Source organism: Manis javanica, chromosome 2 (genome assembly GCF_040802235.1).
Source record: "Manis javanica isolate MJ-LG chromosome 2, MJ_LKY, whole genome shotgun sequence".
In the NCBI taxonomy this organism is placed as follows: domain Eukaryota; kingdom Metazoa; phylum Chordata; class Mammalia; order Pholidota; family Manidae; genus Manis; species Manis javanica.
Genome location: NC_133157.1, coordinates 6,778,101 through 6,787,584, shown reverse-complemented (window position 1 = coordinate 6,787,584; position 9,484 = coordinate 6,778,101). Strand labels below are relative to the sequence as shown.

The following is a 9,484-nucleotide window of genomic DNA, read 5'->3' as shown; positions in this document are numbered from 1 at the left end:
ACACAGCTTAAAAGCATTTTGGGTTTTTTTTTTTTTTAGTGATCTCCTTCTCTCCCATAGGCTCAACTAATTTCTTCCCAACTAAACACAATTCTTACCCCCATTTGCATCCAGCACAATTCCTCTGCACCTTCTGGTCTGTTTGGATGCTATTTTCTTGAGGAGCCCTTTCTTGGCTGGTCACCCACCCCCATTCTAATAACTAGTTTTGAGATTCTTTTCTTTTGCATAGCCATCTTTTAGTCTTTGACGTTGTGTAACTATGTTTGTACAATTTCGGATCCTTTAAAAAGTCTATTGATTTCAAATTACCAAAGTAAGACATGCTTGTAAAAAAAAAAAAATCCAAACAATACAGAAATATTTGGTGGAAAAAATGAAAATCCCCATTCAAGCCCCGACCCAATCCCAATTTCATTCCTTTTTCCAGAAGTGACCACTCGTAACAGTTTGGTGAGTATCCCTTTGGTCCTTAAAAAAAAAAAAACATGTTTACATAAGAAATAAATTCCTATGTTTGAGGAGAAAACATAGGAATAAGTCTTTGTGATTTGGAGTTAATCAATGGTTTCTTAGATATGGTTGCAAAAGTGTAAGTGACAAAAGACAATATAGACATTGGATTTCACCAAATTTACAAAATTAAAAACGTTTGTTCTTCAAAGGGCACCAACCAGAAAATGAAAAGATAGCCTACAGAATGGGAAAAGATATTTGCAAATCATATATCTGATAAAGAACTAGTAATCCAGATGTATAAAGAACTTATGACTAAATAATACAGAAGGAAATAACCCAAATTAAAATAGACCAAAGAACTGAATAGACATTTTTCCAAAGAAGATATACAAATGACCAAGAAGCACATGAAAAGATGCTCGATATCATTATTCCTTAAGAAAAAGTGGATCAAAACCATAGTAATATATAACTTTCTATTAGGATGGATATGATCAAAGAGACAGACAGTAACAAGCGTTGGTAAGGATATTGTGGGATTGATGGGGTTAATACATGATTCAAGTAAGGTAGAAATCAAATGTATAAGCACACATGACTTGATTGCTTTTCCCACACTGTTGATGTGTAATCAAGGACTGATGAGAACCAAAGCAGTTCTCATGGCTCGGAGCCGCCTTCACACAGTTTTGGTATCCTTGAGAAGCGTTGCGTCCTTGGGCTAGACTCAAGGCCGAGAATGATGTTTGAGTTCATTGTACGTTCATTTATTCAATAAATACGAGAAATGCCTTTTTCGGCATTACGCTTGAGCTGATATGCCTTGAGTCCCCTGGCTGGTCCTTTCAGGTCTTTGATGTCTATCTCATCGCGTCTCCTCCCTTGTCTGCGGCTCAGAAGCAGGGAGGGACCAAGTGGCGCCCGAACAGGGACATTGAAACACAGAACCAGGAAGCTCCACTCTGGGCGACCCTTGAAACGCAGAGCGGGGAAAGCCCCAAAGATCATCGATCTGGTAAGGCTCCCGGGAAAGCATACGAGGGGACAGGATCGAGACGTCAGGGACACTATAATGGGCCAAACTGAAACTTAGGCGGCTAAACAGGAGGATTATTTAAAATTGCTCCGTGCCCTCCTGAAAACATCAGGAGTGGAAACCCTAAGAAGGACTATGCTCAGCTCCACAAATATATTAAGAAATATTGTTATTGGTTGCCTCCACAGGGAACCCTCAGACAAGCTGATGGGAGTAATGTGTTAAAAGATTTCAAAAAGGCTCACAGACAGGAAAACATTATCCCTGTGCCTGTTTGGGTGGGTCAATAGTCCCTTAATAAAGAAAAACTGGCAGCCTTTCACACATTAGTTCAAGAATAGTTTCAGCTAGATAGATTAGAATTTTCCACAAGCCCGTGAAATTCCCCTGTATTTGTTATAAAAAGGAAGTCAGGAAATTGGACACTCTTACATGACTTAAGGCAAATTAACGCAGTTCTTAGACCTAAGGGGCCTTTACAACAAGGCCTCCATTTTCTGGCTATGATCCCAAAAGACTGGAATATGGCTATCATTGATCTTAAAGATTGTTTTTTACAATTCCTTTGGCCATAACAGATAGGGGAAAATTTGCTTTTACTGTCCCTTTTTTAAATTTACAGGCCCCTTCAGAAAGATTTCAATGGAAAGTGCTTCCTCAAGGAATGCTAAAGAACCCCACAGTTTGCCCAAATTAGGTGCATAGGACTTTTCAGACTATACGTGGAAAACGGCCCTCAGCTTCTATCATTCATAATATGGATGATACTCTCATAACTCTACATAAACATCTATCTCTTACTAACATTCTCAATGAGACCAAAGTTAAATTAAAACAATGGGGCCTATAAATAGCTCCTGATAAAATACAAATACAATACTCAAGGGGAATAGAATTCAACAAAATTCAATAATCCCTCAGAAAATTCAGATGAGGAGAGATCATCTTAAAACTTGAAATGATTTTCAAAGATTATTAAGAGATATCAATTGGATCCGACTGTTATTAAATATTCCTACTTATAAACAGCAACATGTCTTCAATACTTTGCAAAGACCCTCAGATCTTAATAGTCCTAGAGACTCAACCTTAAAAGCTGAAGAACTCAAGGAGGAAGAACAACACATTCAAAAAGCTCGATTATTAAAAATTGACTTACACAAACCTTTACTCTTATCAATTAACCTTGCTCCCCATTCAGAGCGGTCCCCTTAGTCCTTTCTCCTGTGTGATGTCAATGGAGCCTGTAATCAAGCCGACCCCTCAGACCAACATGTAAATAGCTCACTCGATTAACTCCTTTTCTAGGAGGCGGTTGCCCTGGAGCTAGGCCTTTCCTTGTTTGCAGCCCCAGGGAAGCAAAACAAGCTTGTGACTGGGATCAAGGCTCTAACAGCTAGAGGGCACACAGTCCCTGCACTTATCAGACGGGCAGGGGACTCTCAAGGAATGACTAAAGCTGGGGCAGAAAAAACTAGGAAAACTAATTGGGAGCAATTCGATCCCTAAACTCTAAAAAAGAAGTATCTTATCTTCTGCACACAAACCTGGCCTCAGTACAAACTCTCTGATTAGAGAGGCTTGGCCCCTGAAAGAAGTATGCAATATAATGTTATGCAGCTAAATATATTTTGCCACAAAGAAAGAAAATAGTCAAAAGTTCCGTGAACTACTACAATATGGAATTGGTTTTCTAAATTCTTTTTTTTGTATATATATATATTTTAATTCATTTTATTATCATTAATCTATAATTACATGAAGAACATTATGGTTACTAGACTCCCCGCTTCACCAAGTCCCTCCCCACAAACCCCATTACAGTCACTGTCCATCAGCGTAGTAAGATGCTGTAGACTCACTACTTGTCTTCTCTGTGTTGCACAGTCCTCCCCGTGCCCCCCCACATTATACATGCTAATCATAAGGCCCCCTTTCTTTTTCCCTGCCCTTATCCCTCCCTTCCCACCCCTCCTGCCCAGTCCCTTTCCTTTTGGTAACCGTTAGTCTATTCTTGGGTTCTGTGATTCTGCTGCTGTTTTTTGTTCCTTCAGTTTTTCTTTGTTCTTACACTCCACAGATGAGTGAAATCATTTGGTACTTGTCTTTCTCCACCTGGCTTATTTCACTGAGCATAATACCCTCTAGCTCCATCCATGTTGTTGCAAATGGTAGGATTTGTTTTCTTCTTATGGCTGAATAATATTCCATTGTGTATATGTACCACACCTTCTTTATCCATTCATCTATTGATGGACACTTAGGTTGCTTCCATTTCTTGGCTATTGTAAATAATGCTGCGATAAACATAGGGGTGCATCTGTCTTTTTCAAACTGGGCTGCTGCATTCTTAAGGTAAATTCCTAGAAGTGGAATTTCTGGGTCAAATGGTATTTCTATTTTGAGCTTTTTGAGGAACCTCCATACTGCTTTCCACAATGGTTGAACTAATTTGCATTACCACCAGCAGTGAAGGAGGGTTCCCCTTTCTCCACATCCTCGCCAGCATTTGCTGTTGCTTGTCTTTTGGATGGTGGCCATCCTTACTGGTGGGTTTTCTAAATTCTTTTAGTGAAAAATCTATTCTACTTACTGGGTTCTTCATTATCTTTGAAAATTGGGAAGTCTTAAACTAGACTCTCTGAGATAGAATAAATTTATGTTTTATAATACAGCCTGGCTTTAAATAACTGGTGCTAGAATTGTACTTGTATTTCAATTCCAGTCCCCTGGATGCACACAGTCCCTATCAGTTCAGAGCCTACATCGGCCCTTTTAGCCCTTTAAGTTACATAACCTTAACCCAGTTATGCAAACTGCTCACCCTTACGGTGTATTCTTGAAAACTGAAGTACTTTTAATCAAGTAAGCTAAAAAGAAAGAAGGCAATTGAATAATTGAATATTAGAATATTAGTAACTCAAATCTTTATATCAGTTTGTCTGTCTGTGTATATGTTTTTATATGAAAAGTGTTGCTAACTGTAGTCATTATGTCTCAATCTGTATGTTTGTGTGTCTAAGTGTGTAAATGAAAAATATTTTCCTACATCCGGATGGTATTAGTAAAAATTGATTTAAAGACAAGCGCTTGTGAAAATTGGGCATTCTAAAACTTCCAGAAAATCTAATAAAAAATGTTAAGCATTAATGCTAATTAAGTTTAACTGAAACAGACATGTCCTTATAGCTATCAGCTGCCGAAGTTTACTTAAAGTCATTTAAGTTAATGTTATCTGTTAAATATTTCAAGAAGATGCTTAAAGAAAAGCTTGACTTTGTCTGATGTTTGGTAAAAGTTTTATAAATAATCTAGCATAGTTCCTAAAAATAAGTAAACAAGTGTAGCAAATGAACATCTTAATAATAATACTGTATTAATGTATAACAGTGTATATATCGTCAAACAGCCTAAGAATTTTTGTGGTAAACAAAATCCTTGAAGTTTTGCTAAGTTATGTAGACATATTTTGTACTTATTGAGAAATTGTGCTGTAAGGCACATTTCCAAAAATGATACAATATGTTCATAAATGTATCAATCTGAAGACTGCTGATGTAACAGTTTACAATGGCCTATTTATCAGTGCTCACTGAAGGTTAAAGTACCAAATGGTTTTAAGTTCTAATTAAAACTACTTAATATAATAAGGAAAACATTTCTGTATGCTAAGAATGTATGTTTTAGTAAGAGAAGGTATAAGGAATAAAAATGCATTGTGTTTAAAGTAAAAGAAGATAACTATTCAAAAGTACAGCTGTTTGTTCAAGGAAAGAAAACACTGAATGTAAGAGGAAAGTTGTAAATGGTTTGTAAAAGATTGATATAGCCATGCTATGTGAAATTAAAGCAAATAAATCTTGATACACAGCAAGACTAGAATTTTTGTTTGTTAAATGAATAAAAGTTTATTACTCTACCTTTAGTGTTGAAAGATTGTAGAAAGTTTTCTAATTGTTCATTAAACAGTTTCTTATGCTTAAAGTCTCAGTGCATTGTCTGACTATTTAAGAAAACAAGATCTTAATTCAAAACAAAAGACTGTAAGCTAAGTGTTGTTAACAACTATGCAATCCTCTGTATTTGCTTTTAAACTTTCTTATTATCATTCTGGTTAAATAATAAGTGTTATTTAATAACTATAATTCTATTTAGGCAAGTGCCTTAAAAACTTTTGACAGCTTCCCAAGACCAAATTTAAAAAAGTATTTTTATCTCTAGTTAACTCTGATATTTTCCATAGGGTCCCTGGAACATGTCAGAAGAATTTCTTCCCCTCATCAAGGAAAATATTTGACTAATTTGGCTTATTTACCTAATGTATATTTACCTGGAAAGCACTGTCAAAAGGAATAATGCTAAACTTTATTACTGAATGTTTTTATATTACAGACATATCCAAATTTCCATATATCAACTGTCTTTCAGTAAGCTCTCATCAGATCCTTAACCATTGTCATTCACAAATCTTTTGTCATTTATAATTATTGTTTAATTACTCCTAAACTAGTAAAGAACTAGATTTCAGCAGAATGGGTATTGGTTACATAAAATTAAGTAAACTAAAGAAAATGATTTTGTAATTTTTTGTTTCAAGTGTTGCTGGTAAAATGTTTTAAGCTTTTTCTCTTAAGCTGACTGACAATGCTCCAGTTTACCTCTCTTCTACGCTAAAAAGTTTTTTTCAGCTATATGATATCACTCATAAAACAGGCATTCCTTACAATTCTATAGGTCAAGCTCCAATTGAACGTCATCATCTTACTCTTAAGCATTATTTATTACAACAAAAAGAGCCATTACTTCCCAGTATAAAATTAACTGAAAATCATTGATTAATACATGCTTTATATATCCTTAATTCTGATCTTTTAAAGGGTGACAGATGATCAGCTATGGAAGTGCATTTTTCTGATAATATTTCCTTTTCTGAAACAACAGCAGGTCCTGTGTGGTGGTCTCCAATAGGTTCTTCACAATGGTATAAAGGTCATATCAAGGTGTGGGGCAAAGGGTTTGTTTGTGTTGTTCAAGAGGATCAACGCTTGATTTAGCTACCCAGAAAATGAATTAAGGTATGATATGAAGAAGAACTTCCAACATCAACATCCTCTGGAAAGATCATTCCAGAAGATGACCATCAAAAAACCTCAACAAGAGTCTGTACATCAGACACAGAAAGCTGAAGTCCACCAAATGATAGTATCTTTGTTTTTATTTCCGATAATGGCACTTATGCATGTACATACTACGCAAGCTTGCATTATAACAGCAAGCGTAAGCAGCCCCCCTTACTTAGGCTGTGGTGTAGTTCTGCACTGCTTATCTACTTGTTCCACTCCTGTGGGCCCTATGGTATAGAAAAAGAATGGGGAGGAAATATATAGACAAAAATCTGGAGGGAAACTTGGATGGAATAATATTACTGATCAATCTGTTAGAGATAATAATCATTATGATATTTATGTTGGCAATTATATCTGTGAGAAATTTCAAAAGGGAACTCCTGACATATTATACAAGAGTAGTTATGTGTATTTAAATATATCGCTCATTCCAGAGAATAATTTTTCCTCACCTAACTTGTGGTCACAACAATTCGGAAGTCAAGGGCTGCACAAGTCATCCTTTTGTGTAGCAGGAGATTCCTCTATCAGTGAACCGCCAAAGAAGAATTTAATAGGCATAGGACTTCCTCTTACGGTGTTCACTAATATATTGGGCATAAATATCACTCTTCCCCCTAAAGTGCTTACGCCTGATGCCCAATTAAATTTACCTGTTAGCACTACTATAATTACTGACTGTGTATGTATTAATTGTACTCATGTGCCCTCTTACTGTAATTCTACAATCAATGTAAAATGGTCTTCTGGATATAGACTTCCAAATGGTTGGGTGTTTTTGTGTAATAACAAAACATATCAAGCCCTTTCTTCACACTCTCGAGGTGTTCGTGGTGTGGGACGCATTCTTCCTGCTCTAATAGACCGTCCTGGATATAAGCACAAGAGACTTCCCTGAGCTCTGCCATCTGATTGTGATGAAAACTTGAAACTTTCAGATCCTTCCGCTGTTTCCGTTGCAGCTGCGTTCCTCCTGCCGGCTCCTGGACTTGTCGCTCGCTGGAATGCAGAAAGAGATATCCAAGCTGGCCTGTGCATATAGCAAAACAACAAATTTGACTGCTTCTATATTATCTGAACTCAACCAAGAACTGGGAGAAGTGCAAATTGCAGTACTTCAGAATCGTGCTACTATAGATTATCTACTGTTAAAGGAACATACAAGATGCGAACAATTTCCAGAAATGTGTTGTGTTAATTTGTCTGATTTTTCTCAAACTCTTCAAAATCAATTAGATGATATCCATCATATTGTCAATAAGTTCTCACAAATGCTTGAGTTATCTAACTAGTTTTCTTGGTTTCATTAGATATGGCTGGTAATTGTAAGTCTGCTTTTGTTATGTATCTGTATTCCTGTTCTATTAAGGTGTGTGTGCAATTTAATTAGTAGTTTGTTAAAACCTATACATGCTTACGTTACTCTACAAGAAATCATGTCAAAGAAATAATCAATCTCATATTCTCTTCCATCTGTTACAATTCTTTGCTAGAATTCATGCTTCATACTTAAAATTACTGTGCATAATATTTCTTTCAATTAGCAAAAATATCTTAAGACAAGTGCTGGACATAGAAGCCACGGGGCATAAATCTGCAAAAAAAGTGGAAAACAAACCTTTTCAAAGAATGTTACTTCTCCCTCACTTACCAACTTTACATCTCTCTGTATGGTGTATGGCCCCAGAAGATGGCTCATTAGCCAGAGACGGGTAAGAATCCTCAAGGGAGGAACAACCTAAGACAGGCACAGTCGCAGGGGGGCCATCAGGTGAGAAATTGGGGGCCAGCAGAGGTGAGGCTTAGAACCTCACCCCCCCAGTTTTGAGAGAAATCTTCTGCACCCGTAAATGTTTTATTGCCCTTGCCCAGCTCAGATCAACATTCAATCTGTAAGTATAAACTTGTCACCTGAACTTACTTTCTAACTGCAGTAAATTTATCTTTTATCTTCGTTCTGCTTCACGTAAATTCAAGAAATAGACTTTTATTTTATACTGTAGAATGTAGAGAACTACACTATGTCAAAAAACCTTCCATTAGAAATTGTCTACTTATTGTACTCCTGTATGTATGTACTACTTAAAAGAAAAGGCAGAAATGTGGGATTGATGGAGTTAATACATGATTCAAGTAAGGTAGAAATCAAATGTATAAGCACACATGACTTGATTGTTTTTCCCGCACACTCTGTTGATGTGTAATCAAGGACTGACTGATGAGAACCAAAGCAGTTCTCATGGCTCGGAGCCGCCTTCACACAGTTTTGGTGTCCTTGAGAAGCGTCGTGTCCTTGGGCTAGACTCAAGGCCGAGAATGATGTTTGAGTTCATTGTAAGTTCATTTGTTCAATAAATACGAGAAATGCCTTTTCGGCATTACGCTTGAGCTCTTACGCCTTGAGTCCCCTGGCTGATCCTTTCAGGTCTTCGATATCTCATCACGTCTCCTCCCTTGTCTGTGGCTCAGAAGCAGGGAGGGGACTGGCAGATACGGAGGATGGGAACCCTCATACATTGCTGGTGGGGATTTAAAATGTTACAGCTGTTTAGCAAAACATGTGGCAGTTCCTTAAAAAGTTAAACATAGAATTGCCATATGACCTAGCAATTCTGCTCCTAGGTATATACCCAAGAGAAAATGTACATAGCAATATTATTCATAATAGTCAAAAAATGGGACACCCAAATGTCCATCAGCGAATAATAAATGGATATAGTATGAAATGGTATGGTCACACAATGGAATATTACTTGGCAATGAAAAAGAGTGAAGTACTGACACACACCACAACATGGATGGACCTTGAAAACATGCTAAGTGAAATTAACCAGTCATAAAAGACCATACGTTGTATGATTTC

The 9,484-nt window shown here is 36.8% G+C and overlaps 1 long non-coding RNA gene across 1 annotated transcript; it reads left to right on the top strand.

The window, feature by feature from the left end:
- The first annotated feature begins 130 nt into the window (after positions 1–130).
- Positions 131–8,243, top strand: LOC140846598 (uncharacterized). Its single transcript, XR_012125840.1, has 2 exons — positions 131–1,474; positions 7,446–8,243. It is a non-coding gene; the product is annotated as an uncharacterized lncRNA (long non-coding RNA).
- Positions 8,244–9,484: the final 1,241 nt, after the last annotated feature.